An 18,857-nucleotide genomic window follows, 5' to 3' on the forward strand; every position below is an offset into this window, starting at 1 on the left:
TGTGACTGCGAGAGAAATTCATTTGTATTTGGCCTGTTGCGTCCAATTGATTTTCCTTCTGGTATCTCTGGTAATAAGACACGAGTATTTATTGGGTCCAAATGCGGCTGTGCTGTGAATTTTGTATTCGTACGTGGCCTGCTACTAGCCCGATGCCCCCGAGCAGCAGATCTTCAGCGACAGCACTTTGCGAGCACTTGCACAGCTGATGAGCTGTAATTATGCTTTAATTATTTCTGTGGGGCATTATTCTCTCCCGACGTGAAACCACCACCCCCCACCCCACCGTCCCCCCGCCACCCCCCATCCTCCCTCCTCCCCGCAAATTAAGACATTCAGTATTTTGAAAACATTTGGTGATGAAACTCTCTCCAGTGAAGTCCGCTAATTACTGCACAGCCTCGTGTCAGCACCCATAGAAGGCAGCTTTGATGTCTACTGCCCAGGATGATAATCAAGGGCACAGATCGCATGTGATTGGCTGTAATTGGAAAAAGTTGTTTAAAAAAAAAAAAGAGAAAAAAAAGGGGCACCACATGACTTTGACGGCTGCTTTGCACAGCCACAGCTCCGAGACACTAACCCCCACCTCCCCCCATCCTGTGCCCACGGGGTGAGGAAGCCTTGTCACTTATTAAGGAGGCTGTTGCCATGAAGTGACAGATGTCCTGATGTGATCTGTCTGCATCTTTGGCCTCCATCTGTCTTGTTAGTACACATAGTTAAGGATGGTGTGAGGAGAGAGAGCAGTTGTTCTTTCATATATGTTAAATGTATTGGAAGCTCTGTTTTCTGGGAGCTGAAACTAGCTCCCTTAGCAATCCTCGACAACAATCTCTCAGCTCTTCTTTTCCACCTCTCGTTTCCAAGGTTTCCCTGCCTCCTCCACCACTTCTGCAGGCCCCGATGTTCAGGGTTCAGTGCCAGTGAACCATCTCCAAATCTCCATTTTTGCTCTGCTTTGCTCCCTGCTTGGCAGAGAAAGATTAGGGGCTCGGGTCCTGGGGTGTGCATCCCACCCTCTCTCTTGTCCTCACACCCTCCCCCCTCCTCACCCATCCTGGGAGATTCAAATCCTTTTAGCTTCTTCCTCAGGTAAAATTGCCAAGGACCTTGTGAGCCCTAGGTTCCCCTGGAGGTAAAATCTATAATGGAGTTTTGATATGAGCAAGAACAGCCTTGAAAATGGACTTCTTTAACTAGCTAGCTGCCTCGCAGAAGGTCAACAGTACTCCAGGTGGACACAACATGCCACACCGTTGTTAGAAAAAGGCAGAACAAAGGAACAGTTTTTCTCCAAAGAAAGTGACCTGTAGAACACTGTCGTAAATAAAAAATCAAAGTGATGCTTTTGTTCATTCTTCTTTTTTTGTTTTTTCAAAGTGAATCGTTCAGCATCAACAACAATATCACCGTGAGGTTATACATAAAAATGTGTCTGTGGACAGAATAATCTGTTATTCAGTGTCATGTCCATCACAGATTTATGCCTGCGTGTCACACAAAAAAAAAAGAAAAAGAAATTAATCATGAATGACTCCAAATGAAATTGTCAAGAAATGGCTGATGAGTTTAAATTGAGTCAATAATGGTTTTGATTTTTTTGCTACTCAGACTGAAAGATAGAGGGCACCAAAGGCTCAGATTTGGAAGGATTGCTGTTGAAAGATCAACACAGATGATTTGAAATGCTTTGTGTGCTTAGTGGTTAGTGAATATTTTAATTTAATTATAGCCTTAGAGGCTAGCCAGAGGGCTAATAATAATAATAATAATAATAATAATAATAATAGTGATATCTGTGATGTGGAAGGAATTTATTTCACTAAATATCTGTTTGCACAGGGACGGTTATGTTGCACGAATGCAACCAATATAAATAGATATTTATATTTTATATATAGATAATTGGTTGTCAGTGTAAATAACATGGGACAGATTACATAAATACACGCACAACTGGACAAGTTCTGATGAAACAGCTAAATGGCGTGACGAGAACCTGATAGTAGTAATTTTTTTTTCTGCAGGGGTGAAGGTAAGAGTTACGAAATTTGACTTTTGGTGATGGCTACATGACATGACAAACACTGGAGGCAATTAAAAACTGTAAACATTATGCATTCCGGTTTGGCAATATTCTATTTTGGAAGAGCTGGCTACACGACATGGGCATAATCCGACAGCGACTAATAATAACCAGAGGTTAGGGTTTGGGGTCAGGGTTAGCGTTCTCTCTTGGGTCAGATGTCAAAATAACATGACAGAAACAAGGGTAAATATTCTGAGTGAAAAATAAAGTAATTATTAGTAACAATAAGCAGCCATGATCAGCTGTAGCTGCAGGTACAGTAGTAGTAATAGATGCTATAGACCGCTCGGAGAGTGACAGAGTTTGAGAATTAGAAATTTCACACAAATATGCCTCATTACCACTTTATTGATGTACCCTCTGCTGACTTTCAATTATTCATCAGCCACTCAAAAAACTGTTTGCTCTGCCTCAATTTATGCTCCGTATCAAAACAGAAATCACATCCCTGCTGCAGCCATAATCTTAGTTAATCAGCATCATTTAATGCACTTAGCAGCAGTGTTTCAAATTCAAATGAAACACTTGTGCAAAAGCAATCGCAGTCTGCCCTAGTTCTCATCGACGGTGGGTTTGTCAAAATGATGCAATTGGTCATTACCTCACATCAGATGCCTTGGAGACATAATTCTGCCTGACAGTTGGATTCTGGCTTTGACAGCCTCAAACTTGTTGAGTTTTCTCTAAATACTTGCCACTGCAATGAGTTAAACATCCCCTGGAGGCACCGCAGAGTTTTCCTTTTGAACAAACACCCGAGGGACGCCAAGCTGGGACTGCACGAGGAACTGGAGGTCTTACGAAGAGGGCTGTTTGGGTTTATCTAATGCTACAATGGATAATTTCTTCTGCCACTGCAGAGGGAGGGGAAAAAGGAGGGATGAAAAGAGAGAAGGGAGTATGTTTAAGAGAGAATCTTTATCTGGGCTTAATTTCCCATGCTCAAGCAGAGTGGAGGATTTTTTTGCTGTACAGATCTCTTTTGTCAGATCCTACCTACCCATGGAAGACCCAGGGGCACTCTAAGAACATACGCATCACCTAGATTTGCCTTCCAGCCCACTTCTCTCCAGCGATTGCACCCTCTCCCCGCTGGCTTCTTTGTGTAGAAGAGACGAGCGAGCATTTTGGAAATCAAATCTCAGTTTGTCAGAGTAAAACTGGAGCAGGCTTCAATTTGAATAGATTTATTTCTACATAATTGTTCTGAGCACATACATGCACAAGCCCCTCTTTTTCTGCGCTTTGCCTGGTTGTGATGCAAAATGAGGCTGATACGGTGAGCGTCTCTCTGGCTGCACCGTTGAGATTCCCTTCAGAATGGAACTGTCTGCTAGGCTTCGAACTTAAATATCGACCAGAACTACAGAAATTACCATCGGAAAGGTGTGTCTCCCCCTGCTAGCATTATTACAGTCTATTTGTTTTCATGTGGTAAAAGTCTCCCAACACCCTGAGAGGCCCGAGCCCTCGAACGGAGTGTGGCTGGTCTCTGAAGGCCGAGCCACTTTGCAAGGGAGAATTCAGGCAGGTACAATAGTCATCATTGTCAAAAAGGGAGTGCACAACACTGCTGGGACAAAGGAAGGTGCTGGTGAAAACATGAGGTGAGTGGAGCAGGCTGAGGTGGAGATAGAGGGGGGGTTAGAGGGAGGGATGGGAGGTTGAAGAGAGTCCCAAAGCTCCCTGCCAGTGATGACCAGAGTGTCCATCAGCGAGGTCTCACGGGTGCCCACTGAAACAGCAGCGCTGGCAGAACTAAAAAACACCCACCCTGGGAAAGTGCTTTTTCTCCCGCCAGACGGCGAGTGATGGATTGGGCCGGCCGGTGCACACAATGCATTTGTGAAGAGAAACGGGGGTGGGGTGCGGTGTGGTGGTGGGGTGCAGGCAAGGTCTGTCAGAAAAACACTTCCACTTTACTCCTAGAATGCACTAAAATATTTAAGGCTTTCGATATTTATTTCATTATTCCACACATCAGATGTGAGAATGGACATACACACAAATGGAAGCGTGCAACAAAAGGCTTAAAGTCACATGCTGTACTGCACGCTCAAGTGGTCCAAGCAAAGACAAAGAAGGGCCTGGGTGAATGTAAATGAACGCGGCTGCCGCCCATTCCTACAGCAAAGTCGGAAATTAACTGCGATTAAGCACTTCGAACGACAACCGAGGGCCTTGGAAAGTTGGGAGTAGATTTCCACAGCGGGCACGTTGAGGTTTTCTTCCTGAATGATGGAAATGCTTCTGCTGAGAAGTACACACCAACCACACCTGCCAACCTCAAGAGTCAACAGTATTGATTAAACCGCCGCATCCTCTCAAATCCATCCCCATTTCCTTTGAAGGCGAAAATCATCCTTCATATCTGCCAACAGCTTACTTACTTAGGGATTTCTTCCTTTCCATCTAGGTTGTATTAATTAATGCATGCTTTTCTTAAATTAGCCCTCCAAGGAGCTATAACTCAAATTCCTGTATTTATGGAAGTAATAGGTTGGAGGAAAAAAAAAAATGCTAAACTGAAATAATTATGCAGTCCAACACTTTGCTTTGAGAATAAACTGCAAGAAACCTGATGAAATATGAATGTGCATTGGGTGCAAAGATAGTTAAATATTTACAATCCTGTGTTAGTCCACAACCCCAGTAAAGATGCTAGTCAACTGCAATAATTGCTTTACTGCAAAACTTTGCGCTTGATTCATGGATTCAGAGGGTGTTATACAAGTTCAGAGCGCTTTCCTTTTTTTAAACGCGCGCCCATTAAAAATATATATATTTGAAACTGCTGGTACACCCTGTACAATTGTGTATACATTCTATTTCTCTGCTTAATCTAATCAGGCAGGTAGTTGCATCTTAAGCAGGAGCCCATATTGCTGTTAGGAAAGGGCACAGTGCAGTAAGATGGTGAGGGGGCCCCCCTGAGGGACTGATCTTATATCAGGAGACTGTATATTCCTATGCTAAAGAGGCTATTCAAACCCACCAATGCTTGAATTATTAAAGACACTGTATGTTTTTCAAAGCCTTGATTTAGCTTTTTTTTTAAGGGGTGGGATATGCGCTGTGTTGCTTGTGGTGTGGCCAGGCGTTGGGGATAGTAGGGAGAGGAGGGAGGGGCTGGAGGGAGTGTGTGTGTGTGTGTGTGTGTGTGCGTAGGGGGGTGGTTGTGGGCTATCAGAGGCTGGATTGTTTCTGTTTTCACCCCTACCACCGCTGGCCTCGTCCGCTAAAATGGTCTTTTACTTTCTAAGCATGCTTTTACTGCCTTTGAAGAGTTATTTTTGTTGATGAAAAAGATACGCCGCCCCGGTTAAAGCGAACCCTGGCTATTCACAAGGTTGTTTAATAGTTTCCCCTCAGTTTGGCTTATAAATTTATCATCAGTAAAGTATACCAGTGGTCTCATGCCGCGGTACAGGCTTCAAGCTAAGTGGCTGTGGTTGAGCGGGCGAACGGAGGACAGAGAGAGAGAGAGCGAGAGAGATAGATGGAGGAACAGAGCGCGGGGGAAAGAGAGAAAACGGTTTAACAGTGGCTTTCTCCTCTTCTGGAGTGGAGGAGTGTGTACTCAAGGTTTTAAGACGTTAAAAGTCTTAAATTGGCTTTATCGATGGCTCTCTTGATTCCGAGATACAGTACAGAGGCCTCACTTGTTAACAACTTGTATGTTAATGACTTGTATTAGAACTGATCAATGTACTTTGGATGCAAGCGTTTCCCATCGCTTTGAAGTGAACGCATTGATTGGAGAGAATATAACAGAATTAAACAATCGGTCCTCCTCAGCAGTGCAGAGTGGAGCTGTCTGTTCTAGAAAGCCTGTTTTCCTTTCTATTAATAGATTGTGAGGGAAAAAAAAAACAGCTCGTAGGACACAGAATACCAGACTGGCATTGAGCTGCAATATACAATTCACTATATAGTAGAAAGTATGTCTGGACAGCCAGACATTACAGCCACGGGCATTAATTTGCTGCATGAACCTGGCTGCAGATTTCTTTCCATTGTGACAGGAGCATTACTACTGTTGATACAGGACAATTGTACGGAACGATGGGTTATTTAGATCATTTTCTTTACAATATCTGCGCATGACAACTGTACGTACGGCTAAAGATATTAAAGCCTGCATGGGACTGGATTGGATGGAAATTGCGTGTTGGAAACTTCCTGCACGGTGACATCAATATGTTGCTGCAGAAATAAAGCCCTCCCCAAACAGTTACTGTGATATACACCTATCAGGCATAACATTATGACCACTGACATGTCAAGCAAATAACACTGACATCATCTTGTGACAATTCAATGTTCTGGTGAATCCTCTGGACCTGGCATTCATGTGGACGTTACTTGGACGTGTACCACCCACCTAGACCAGACCAGGCACCTCCACCCCATAGCAATGACACTCCTTGATGACAGCAGGATGCAGCCTGACACAGGCACACACACAAAAACAGTTTAGGAACAACTCAAAAAACATGAAGAACAGCACAAGGTGTTGACCTGGCCTCCAAATTCACTAGATCCCAAACTGATCAAGTATCTGTGGGATGCACTGGAACAAACCTGATCCACAGAGGCCAGAACTACTTTGGTTGATCAAAACGTTTAGGTGGGCTTTATACAGTGATGGACAGAAGAGTAACAGCGACACAGTCATACGCACCATCTGAGCAACGTGGAGTTGATTTTGTTTACAACAAAGTGACTCTAATTGGTTGCAGGACTATCCAACTGTGTACAGACGTTTTTTCCTCTGTGTCGGCTGAAACGTAATGAAATCCCAATGGCGTGTTAACAGACTCTGATAAGAATCAAGTCTGGCTACACTAGACTACTTCTCAGGTACTAGACTGTTCAAAATCTTGAGGCAAGTTATTTAAAACCTGTCATAAGTGGTGATAAAACTGTCATATCCTGTGCATATATCATATAACCTGCACCATCACCACCCCCTCTACTCTCTGTCCCCTGTGTTTTAGCACCGGAGGGGTAAAAAAACAATGAGGGGATGCTGTTTATGGATGCTATTCCAGGTGGAATATTGCTGGTGTACTGCCCACCAAACAGATGTCTCCTCTGAATTAGTTACCTCTGCCCCCTCCCTGAATACCAAATCAGGGCAAACACACATGTTGAGCCCAATTCAGATTTATTCATCAATCTATACCTCATGCCTAGACAACAGCATGCAAATCAATGGCGTCTGTTACTCATTCATGGCGTATAGTGTACGGCAGAACACTATATATCTCAGTTTGATGCCTCATTGATTTGTCTCCTACAAGGATATCATGGATTAATAAAAGATACAGCCTTGAATTTAAAGGTGGTGCCGCTGTTTCTGACACCACCTCGCTGCTGGGATTTAAATGACTGTGAGGAAATCTTCCGAGCCTCTACACCAAACACAGGTTGCAGTTGTATTGCAGTGGCATGAAGAGGTGGTCTAGGTAAGTCTCTTCGATCACGGTTACATCATTTCCTCTCTTAAAACGGGAGGGCACAAAACAAGTTGAACTCCCGGCATCGCTCAGCTCTCCTCCCGCCCCCCTCCTCCCGCTCCTTTAGCCGACCACGCGGCCCAGCCTTTCTTTATTGATAGCGGAATGCTTGACAAAGCAGGGTAATTAAAGCAATAGTGCCGGTTGGGTTTCATTGATAAAGATTGGAGCCGATGCACCTTTCTGTGGTGTGTCAGCAGCAGAGAGCTCCCGTCCCCTGGATCCCTCATTCGCCTTTCATCTCCCCCACTCAGCCATGAAAAATTCATCCAAGACCTCCAGAAATATTTATTGTAAAATCTTAGGGAGAAGTGGTAGCACTGAAAAATTCATGGCCTTATTCGCCTCCAACAGCTGTGGACCCCTTAATTAATTTGATTGCTCACATTACACAATAAATTCATTTATACAATATTTATCTGTCCTCTTCCTCAACTTGGTCTAATCAAACAGACATACATAGCTTTTTTCTTAACTCTTCTTTTCACATATCCCACTGTATATATTACTGTTTTACAGGAGCGTTTCATTTGATTATCCAGACCATATTTTTTTCTTTCACACAATGCCACTGTGTATAAAACCTTATAGTACAACTCTGATGCAGTATATGAGTAGAATACATGAGACGACTGTTTTAATAAGCCCATACGATGCAGCCTAATTAGAATAAAATAGTTTTTTTTTTATCATACATTTTATCATTGAAAACTAAATAATGAAATGCTAATGCTATTGTATTGGTATCACAAGAATAAGAATACATAAAATATCTTAAGGCTGGAAGCGCTTTCTCTTTTTGTCTCATTTGATGATTTATAATTTAAAGACTTAACAGTCCAGAGCCATGCTGGCAATACTGAGAGGCCTTGGGCTAAATGCTAATGTCAGCATGCTAACACGATTGCAATGGCAATGCTAATATGCTAAACAAGACAGCAACACAGTAAATCGTATACCTCCTAAACATCATTAGTTAGCATGCCAAAAGCCTTTACTAAGATGGTGTCTTGAGAAAACAGAATCATGTTAGCATGCTAACATTTAGCGCTATGGCCAAGGTAATGGAAATTTCAAGTATGGGTGTTTTTCACAACATACATTTTGACTTGCCACAGTAGACTGGACATGTGGCCCATTTCGAGTAATGGCCTCTGTGACTCATTACAAATACATGATCAGCCACAACATTAAAACCACTGACAGGAGAAGTAAATAACATTGAACATCTTGTGACAGTACAGTGTTCTGCTGGGAAACGTTTGGACCTGGCATTCATGTGGATGTTACTTAGACATGTAGTACCCACCTAGACCAGACCAGGCACCCCCACCCCAAAGCAATGACACTCCTTGATGGCAGCAGCCATCCCCAGCAGGATACAGCCTGACACACACACAAAAACGGTTTAATAACAACTAAAAAAAAACAAAAAAAACATGAAAAACAGCACAAGGTGTTGACCTGGCCTCCAAATTCCCTAGATCCTAAACTGATCAAGTATCTGTGGGATGCACTGGAACAAGCCTGATCCACAGAGGCCCCTCCCTTCAAACCATATGACCCAAAGACCCCCACAACATTCTGTTGCCAGACACCACAGGACACCCTCAGAAGGACCATGTCCATTCTCTGATGAATCACAGCTGTTTTGGAGGCACAAGGGAGACCTACACAATATTAGGAAGGTGGTCATAATGTTATGTCTGATCGGTGCATGACCTGATCATAACTCTTAATGAAGAAGAAATCATTAAATTTATTTTACTCCTTCCTCTTTTAAACCTATAGAAGACCTCTCCAATCTTTGGAGAGGTTACTCACTCAGGGTCCCAAATGCCAACCTTACTGTGATGCTTGACAACAGGGGATGATCAGAATTATTAGGCTTCCTCCAATGAGAACCATTAATGTCTAGACTGAATTACAATTCGTACAGTAGTTTCATGTATGTGGTGAAAATGATGATGGACCAACATCACTAGCATAGCTAAACAATACCTTCCCGGACGTAACTGGACCATTTCAATAGTTATTCGTGATTTCATTATAATTTAACATTATTTGACAGATTGGTTGAGGAATTGTGATAATAGCCATCAGTGCTTTTTGCTGCTTTCTTCTGGAATGTCCATTATTTTGCATTGTTTATTTTTTTTTTTACATGCGAATCTTGACACAGATCTGTGGGGCTGCTGTTTATAATGGCAGCTGGTGACAGTCATATTGCTTTGTTGCCACTCAAATATGTCATCACAAGTCATTTAATGCATACAATATATACACAGCATACACAGCAGCACTTTAGCCCTCCTGTCTCCAATCTCAAACACCTAGCAGTAACACCACAGCCTCGAACAAAAACTCGATTTGAAACCCCTGCAATTGTTTTGCCTCTTTACCATTTGTGGCATTTTGTTTCTGAAACTGGGATGAGGGCATACGCAGGCAAAAATGATATGTTTCAAGATTAGGTTCGTCATTTTTTTTCCCTACGCGTTCATTTGAGCAGCAGCCAATCTGCAGGACGCCATGACAGCTAGTAACAGCCCATAACAGCTCCATGTGACAGGTGTCTCCCTCCAGTATGTAATCACAGTGTGAGGACCCATGCTGTGCACAACACACAACAACAGTTTTTATAATGATGGAATATCCACAGTATGTGTGTGCCTCAGGTGTATGTTAGCATTTTTAAGTCAATAGCAGCAGCAGGAGAATAACAACCTGGTAATAACACACTGTCTTCTAAAGGTTGGATTTACAGTTAATGAATTGGAGTAGATGAGAAATAATAGGGTCTATCTGACAATTCATTACCTGTGGACCCAAGTATTCAGTCTTGCTGCCCACTGAGACTTGGTACCGGTCCAGTCCTGCACCAGATGTAAGCCTGAGGGGAGCGCTGGGTCAGGGTTAATGGCTTTAGCATAGTATCATGTTCTGCTCTGTTGAAGTCCACCCTACCACCCTGCCAACAGGGCTAAGAGGTCAGCGGGGACATTAGTCCTCAGCCCGATTCTTCATTAGCCTTGCTAATTACAGGGCTCCTCTACAGGGATGGCAGCTCATGCCTGAGACGAGCCCGCACTCTTCTGCCTCCTGTTTTAAGCCGCCACGGGCCCGGCCCTATCGCACATAGCTCCGACATTTGTCCATAAAAGAGACACCTATTCTTGACTCAGTTCCTCTCCAGCCAGTTTGGATACATAGCATGTCAAGTCAACACATGTCCACACCCATGATCACACGACAGATTACGGTCTCTGACATGAAGCCCTAGAATTTTGCTCGCTGACAGGCTCCATTTTCTGCCACGAGAAATTTCTCTTACACGTCCTTTGCACTGTTATCGATGGAGGTGTGGCCCGTGACATTGCCTTTGGCCTCTGTCACCTGTTGTTGTTATGTGTAAGACGGCTCTTCCAGCTCCGGCGGAGCTCAGAGGAGCACCACTGCTGGGCGAGGTGTCAGGATGATGATTGCTTTCTGACCTTGGCTGGCTCTCCATTACATCCATAATGAAAGCTGCACTTCCTATACAGCTGCCTCTAAATGGTAAAAGGTGCCTCACTGTCTGTCTTTGCCTTTGATTTCACACGGTTGCTGGCATTTGATCCTTAACGCGTTTCCACTTTTGGTGACCATTCACCTCTGAATGCCCCCATTCATTCATCTGTGGCTTTGTGTGTAGCTCTTTCATTAGACTCTGTGAACAAGTGGAAGGGACCTTTAAGACCACCTTATCTCTTAGTACTTAGAGAAAGCCTGTGACCCTAATGTTGAACACTAACCTTGCTATACTTTAAAGATTTTCTTCTTTCAGTATAAACAGATTTTAGAAATGTCAGCTGGTGCTGGTGGTTTCAGCTGGGTGGAATTATTTGAAGAAAAACTGTAAAAGTAGTTTGAAGTTCAGTCATTTGGGTAATAAGTAAACTAATCAATATAAATGGAGCATTTAGCATGACATACAAAAGATACGATGGCTCAGTGTGACTTAAGGACATTAATATATTTAATTAATTTCTCAGCCTGTTTAATATGAACAATGCACATTAGTGAAAGAATCCAGAAGAGCTAGCTAAAACGCCAGTCCTCCATTTTTCAGACAGACGTTAATTGATAAATGGCCTTGTTTTTATACAGCGCCTTTCTACCTATTGGTACTCAAAGCACTTTACAGTCACAGACACATCTACCCGTTCGCTCACAAAGCACACACACATTCACACATCAGCGCCACACACTGGGAGCAACTGAGGTACATTGTCTTGCTCAAGGACACCTCGGCACTTCACAAACCCGCTCTACCTACTGAGCCACAGCCGCCAATTAACACCAATGCGGTATTATATTTACTGAATGTAGCATGCTCGTGGGAACGGGTCAAACACTGCAGGGTAATCATGTTTTACAATTATGACGATAAAACATACATCTCCGACTTCAGCTGCTTGAGCTAACGTTAGCTTCCCAGATTTTAAAGCTGCAGTGAAGAACATTTGTCTCGCCCTTCTGACTGTGGGAGTAATTACTGAGAACTATTGCCGCATGAATATGATATGTTATTCTAGATCTGGACAGACACAATGCTACATAGCTGACTTTTACAGAGCAGTCTCCAATAATCCATATTCGTCCTTGCCAACAATCGTTTTTTATTTTAGACTAATCTTTCCTCTGAATGTGATTTTCTTTTTTACTGGATGCATCAGAAGCTTTTCTTTGACGCTTCCTAGATTCTGTTTCATTCTTTTTGGCCAACGGAGACGCCATAATAGTATCCATGGTTCAGTATGTGCGTTTTTTAGCGATTTATATTCCTCTCTGAGGAAACGCCTCACCGCGAGGAAATATCCAATCACTATGCACTAAAGTTGGAGGAAGCTGACAATACTGGCCAGATTTCACACATTGCTTCAACATGGCAAGCAGTGGAATAGAAGCAGCGAGGTTTCTGCGCTGAGTAAAATGGAGACGAAGAGGAAACACAAATCTGACTGTCTCCTACTCAAACAGAAACATTTCCAACACGTGATTGCACATGTACATCACCATCGTCATCTGGAAGCAGGGTAGCTGAGGAGGTAACACCAAAAGATCCTAAAAGCAGTATCATATAGCCTTATGTACAGGGTATAAAACTGTACCGGAAGTTTCAAAGTACAGGTAGTAGTTATTCGCTTGACAGCCATCTAGAAAGCTAGAAGATTATCTAAAAATTTTATCCTGACCGGACACGTCTGAGTTCTCTGTTGTTTTGTTTTGAAAGCTTTTGAAAAGAGTTCGAGTTTGAATTAATTTCAGCTAGCAATGGCTGGTCAACACTGTCCTTAACAGGTAATAACGACCAACAATGCTTTTAAAGAAAGATCTTTACGTCATTATTGATGTGGCTAAAGTGGCGAAAATGTGCTTTTTCTAATTGCAGTTTCAATATAGTCATCATACCCTGTTTTTCCCCTCCACTGAAGCGGTGAAATTTACATGTTCATTGTAATTATGACATATGGTAAAAGAAATGCTACTGGACAGCACATTGTTTGAATGTATCTTGTCATCTTCAGCTCTCGAAAGCTGAAGGAAAAGAGAAAAGTGGTTATTAACAAGTGAGAAAGTGGAAAAGGGAGCTTTTGAGCAGCACAGAGGCACCATCCCATAACTTCTCTGCACACAGGCCTGTCTGGAAAGTCCCATTGATCAGCCGAGAGTCTCTTGTTCAGCACTAACCGCTATCCCTCATCCCAAACTGTCACAAAGCCATCAAGATCAAATCCCGCTTCTACATGGCAGGCCTGAGAGTGCGTTTCCCTCTGATACCATACAACCCCAATAGACAGGGGAGCAATAGAAAGAGCCCAGTAGAAAACTAGAACTGCTGCCACATCTTTGGCAACCATTACTGCCTTTTTCTGTGACACGGTTTTTGATATGTCACCTTCTGATCTGATGCGGGTTTCTGCTGGTCTCGCCTCAAGGGGTCGGGGGTAGGCTGCGCTTGCAGAAAAGTCGGTGAGAAAACGAGCACTTTGCATTCAATTGCTCCCCGTTTGGTACTTCTTTCCCCGCCACATCTGAGGAAGAGAGCAGACAAACAGATATCCAGAGGAGCTTTCCCTCCTTTTTCATCGCCATTGTCAAGTTAATTTACGGCAGAATCTTCCCGGATGCAGGATGCCATGTGAGTTATTGATTATTTTCCTCCCGCTCTCAGAGCCATCATCCTGAGCCTTGATGGAACAATGAGGGAGGGTTGGGCCCCAGAGGAGTGGTATGTACAACTCTGTACACGCCACTTTACACTTGTAGTCACTGCCGGGAACATACAACAGAATTCAATTTACACTGCTTTTAGACAAATGTAAACATACCGCATGCAGCTCACAAGTGCAAATCTCAGTAGTCTGGGGTCATCAGACGCAAGCAGGCAGGAATGTGATTTGACTTCCACTAAAGGATGTGTAAATTAGAAAGGAAAAGATATGTTTTATGAAAAGTACATTCTCAAAACAACAACTGTGAAAACACTTTGGGCTTGACAATTTTTACCGCAAGAAAAAAAAAAAAGAAAAGAAAAAAAAAACACGATAACAGCAACGTGACTACAATAAAACTGGCATGCATTATTAAACCGTCAACACAGTGATGTCGGTTTTGGAAGCAGCTCAGATCTGCCTTTGAATTACTGTTAATTTAAAGACATGTGAAGGAATTTTTTCTTTCCTGGAGAATGTCGGGATGTGAGAGTATCTGGGGAAGAAGTGAAGCTAGGTTTTCTGAAGGAAAGCGAGTAGGAGTGACCCGGTGGATCACTGTCAGAAAGTCAAAAAGCCTCCCTGACTCAACTAATCCCTTCGACTATGAAGCTCTCCCTGCTGTGATTAACTGTCTAATGAACATGCACAAAGACAGACATGAAATAGGTCAGAATAATGCTTCTTAGGCAGTTTCCTGAGACTTTTGTCCTCTGATGTTGTGCAAATTAAAAATTCACCCTCCACTGCCCCAGAGCCAAACATTTAACCAAAAGATTAGGGAAAATAATCAATCATTAACTGTCTTAATCTGCACGTTGTTGTCCTTTTGGCAGTTTTACCTGGAAACAGCTGAAGAAATTCAACTCTTCAGCATCAAATGTTGATTCTATCTATTTGCACGCGCTCATTTTCATCAGATTAACCAAATGATCAGGCTGTATACCGTATAGCACTTCTCCTCACAGTCTGCGGTGTACATCCGTGTTTGCTAACAGTTGGCTCAATCAGATTTATACTGTGTCATCAAAAGAAAATCAAACAGAGGGATTGTTGCTTTTGATGTGAACAGATTAAACCATCAAAGATTTTAATTGTTTCTAAAACGCTTTCAGATCCTCAGTATTCCCTCTGCTGATTCTGTCTTCCATCTGTCTCCCAAGCACCGCGCCGCGAAGGGGGATGCAGCCACACACTGGCGTACACACAGGACAAATGTACTGCTCCGATAATTATGCGCTGCTCATTCATTAGAGAGCAAAACTTATGGTGCAAGCATTAATTTTTGAACTGTTCATTTATTATATAGCCTAAAGATCAGACGATAAACATTTAATCTTTAATTAATGCTTGTCACATTAGCGCAGCAGTTGATGACGCTCCATTGAATATGACCACCCTCTTGGTTTCTTCACGTAAAGTCACACATACACTCCCAGTTTACGGGAAATGTCAAAGAATCCTAAAGTAAAACACTGGCAATCAAGCATTCTTGGAGTCAACATAGCACATCTAAGGAGGTGCAGCCAACGATGTTACACCTGAAGACTTGGCTCTGTTCTCTGTAACAAGTAACAAATCATAGATATCCTCAGTGTGTGTTACTGATGCATCTTCCAGTTCAATTTGCATAAATACTGTACATACATTCACAGAAAGGTGCATTTCAATCCATCCGTGACTTTTCAACTTGCACATTAAACATTTTTTTTAAACAACCAAAAAAAACAAAAAAGCAAGTCTAAATACCCCCACCCCCACCCCTCATTTTTTTTTTTTTAACACTTGGCTGAAGTGGAGAAGTTGGCACATCCATGAAAGCAAAATGTGACAAAGTGAAATGGAAACAGTGAATAATGACACACTACATGAAGCATGTGACTTCGGCTGGGGAGATGGAGAAAATAGCAGCAGACAAAAGCAACAAGTCGTCAGAGATGCCATGTTTCCACATTTTTTCTTCATTATTTTTCATTATTGGAACTTGATTGCCGCTCTTTCAGTTACTATATGTGTGTGGTTTAATGGAACCTGATTAATGCCAGTAGCTGTTTACCATAAGTAGCCATCTACTGATGTTTGTATATATATATCTTTTTTATCATCAAATTTTCATTTTTAATCGAGAATTGAAAATTTGCATTGCATTGTGATGGCAACCCAGCTACAGCAAACTCATTAAAGTTCAGAAGACGGCGAAGAAAAACTTTGAGTGACAGAAACCTGATTCATTCTATGGATTATCTGCATCGTATGGATCAATTAATCTGATCAACATAGAACATCTGTAGTGTTTTGACATATAACTAGAACTTGCAACAAAGAAACAGTCTGGGAAAGTCAGGCTATTTTCTATTTTTTATCAATAAAAATCTATATCCCAGTTTATTCAGACCAAACCAATAGTAGACGTTAAATACATAATATATACAGTATGTACTACAATCTGTTGTGACTTTACTTGAAAGTTGACCTGATAAACATACAATTTAAATCATCTGGAATCAGACCATAGACACTGCAATTATGTGGCATGCAAACCCTTTTCTATTATATCTATTTGTTTTTTACGAACAATAAAATCACAATATAAATGCAATGTTAGAATTGTCTGACAACACAACTACAAAGCCATGAGAACCTTTCTGAAGACATACGTGTTGCATTGTTTTCTGCATTGGGTTATGGGGGCATAACATTTTTTATTTTTATTTTTTGTTATTCCTGTACTTTAAATCTGCTGAAATCTAGAACTAAATATGGAACAGGGACACAGCTAATAGTGTGCACAAAGAACAGCTTGGGTAATCATTTAATTTTAACTTTTGTTTTCTCTTACAAATCACCAACTTGAGGGTTTGTTAAGAATCTTTTGGATTTTGTTTTTGTCTGCTTGTGATTTGTACCCTATGTAATGACTGCTAAGCATGTTCCAAGAGTGCATTGTCATCAGTTTAATGTAACAGTAAAACCAGTGCTTGGTGCCAAGATGCATTTGTAACATTTGTACCTTCAATGTATATATCTAATACTGATTTTGCTAATGTAACTCTTGGGAAAAGAGCAAATAAGAACATTTCCCATAATCTGGAACCACCCCTAGTGTGTGAAAAAGACACACCTTGACTATGTTGTCTGCTGCCCTTTCCCACCTCTAAGTATAAGAGCCAAATTGGGGCAATTAGGAATGTAAAAGTTGCTGGAGTGGTAGAAGTGCCAAAACTTTGTGCTGGCAGTAATCTCGCCTTCACAGTGGGTCTTGGCCCCGGCTTCAACCCCTGTCTTTTATCTTGCCTTTGTCGGTGGAGCTGCGTTGAAACAGAGACTCTGTGCATCTCCTCCCTCCTCTGGTGTGGCTCCACAAAGATGATTGCCTTCTAGTAACAAGCCTCTGCCCCGCATCACCGCTAACATCACCACCATACCTCGCCCCACATCTTCCCCCCTTTCTCCTTCTTCCTTGTTCCCTAGCTCTATGCTTAGCAAACATCAAAGGGACCTATCATACCCCAATGGTTTAAATCTTTTAACAGGGAATAACAGCCGGAGTACATCCAGACCCCCTCGCGTCCCACAGTCATGTCACCATGTGTTCCTGCAATGATCGCCAGGGGAGAGGCTCTGGCCGGGGTGGAGCTCTTTTCTGGTGGTGCATGTTCTCTCTGCAGGACCATGAAGGGAGGCCCCGGCACTGTGATCAGGGGCCAGGCCAAATTCTGTTTGAAATGTGAATGGGCTAATTTTCATCAGCCTCCCTCATGCTAGGGGAGGTCCCAGGTGCCACAGCATGCCAAGGGTCATCATTAGAAGACGGCTGCCTTCAAAAAACAAAAAAAAAATATATATATATATAAAAAAAAAAAACGTAGGCAGTATCTTGTGGCAGTCTTTCTCTTTTATTATTTCTCTGTTAAATTCATAAACATTAATTAATAATAACAAAATTCATAAAGCCCACACGCTCCTGGCTCCCACATCTTCACTTTTTCTTTATCATATTTCTTTCTTTCTTTTCATTTCACCCTCTTCTTTCCCCCTTTGCTGGTGAATAAACAAACAAAATAGTGACTGAAAATGTGGAGACGACCTAGCTCGAGATATGTGTGTGCGCGCGTGTGTGTGTGTGGGGTGGGGGTGGGGGGGGTCTGTGTCTGATTTGAAATTCAGACGGATTCCATGATCAAAGGGAGCTCAATATCTCTCAGCTGTTCAAAGGGACTCGTATAAAACAAATGTGATGTGACCAAGTGTAGGGGTGCACTCATTAAGAGCTAAAGCAGATAATGACAGGTAAGATGAGGAGATGGCGCCGTGCTCTAATTCTCTCCCCCCACTGAACAGGCATTTGTTTGCTTTTGCGTGTGTTTTTGTGTGTCTTCCGCGTGCCTGCGTTTTTGTTGCTTTTGATATTGATTAGGGAGGGAATAGGAGAAGAGGTACACGAGGGTTTCAGACGCCGCTATCCTGCTCCCTTTTGTCAGAGACAGCCCTTGAGTTCTTGCTGTTGTTCTCTGCCATGCGCCAGCGCGGGGAGTTTGGGTTGCTTTGCACACAAAGTCACAAGGAGCTAAACGCCTCCCTTTAGGGTCTGCAGGGTATAAACCACCCCATTGTTTTCTCTTTTGTGTTGTTAGGAGAAGTGAGCGAATATGAATTGTACACCCACCTTGTCAAGGCTTTCTATAATAAGAGCAACTTTATGCATTTACTAGCAGGAGAAAAAAATACATCAATCTAATGAACGAGCTCTGTCTACTCTGGAGAGAATGGGAGTCTCGGGTGCTCAAAAATAATACATGCACTTGATGTTCTGAGCTGTAAATCTGCAACAATAGAGATATAGCAATATGTAAAACAAAAGACGATAATACTGAGCAACATATACTGTATATATATATATATGTACTGTATGCCTCTGTCTGATGTTTTGGCTTTTCCTCATAAAAGCCTTTTGCTCCTGCCTTTCTGTTTTCAGGTCTTGACCTT

Source organism: Chelon labrosus (assembly GCF_963514085.1).
Source record: "Chelon labrosus genome assembly, chromosome: 7".
NCBI classification, from domain to species: domain Eukaryota; kingdom Metazoa; phylum Chordata; class Actinopteri; order Mugiliformes; family Mugilidae; genus Chelon; species Chelon labrosus.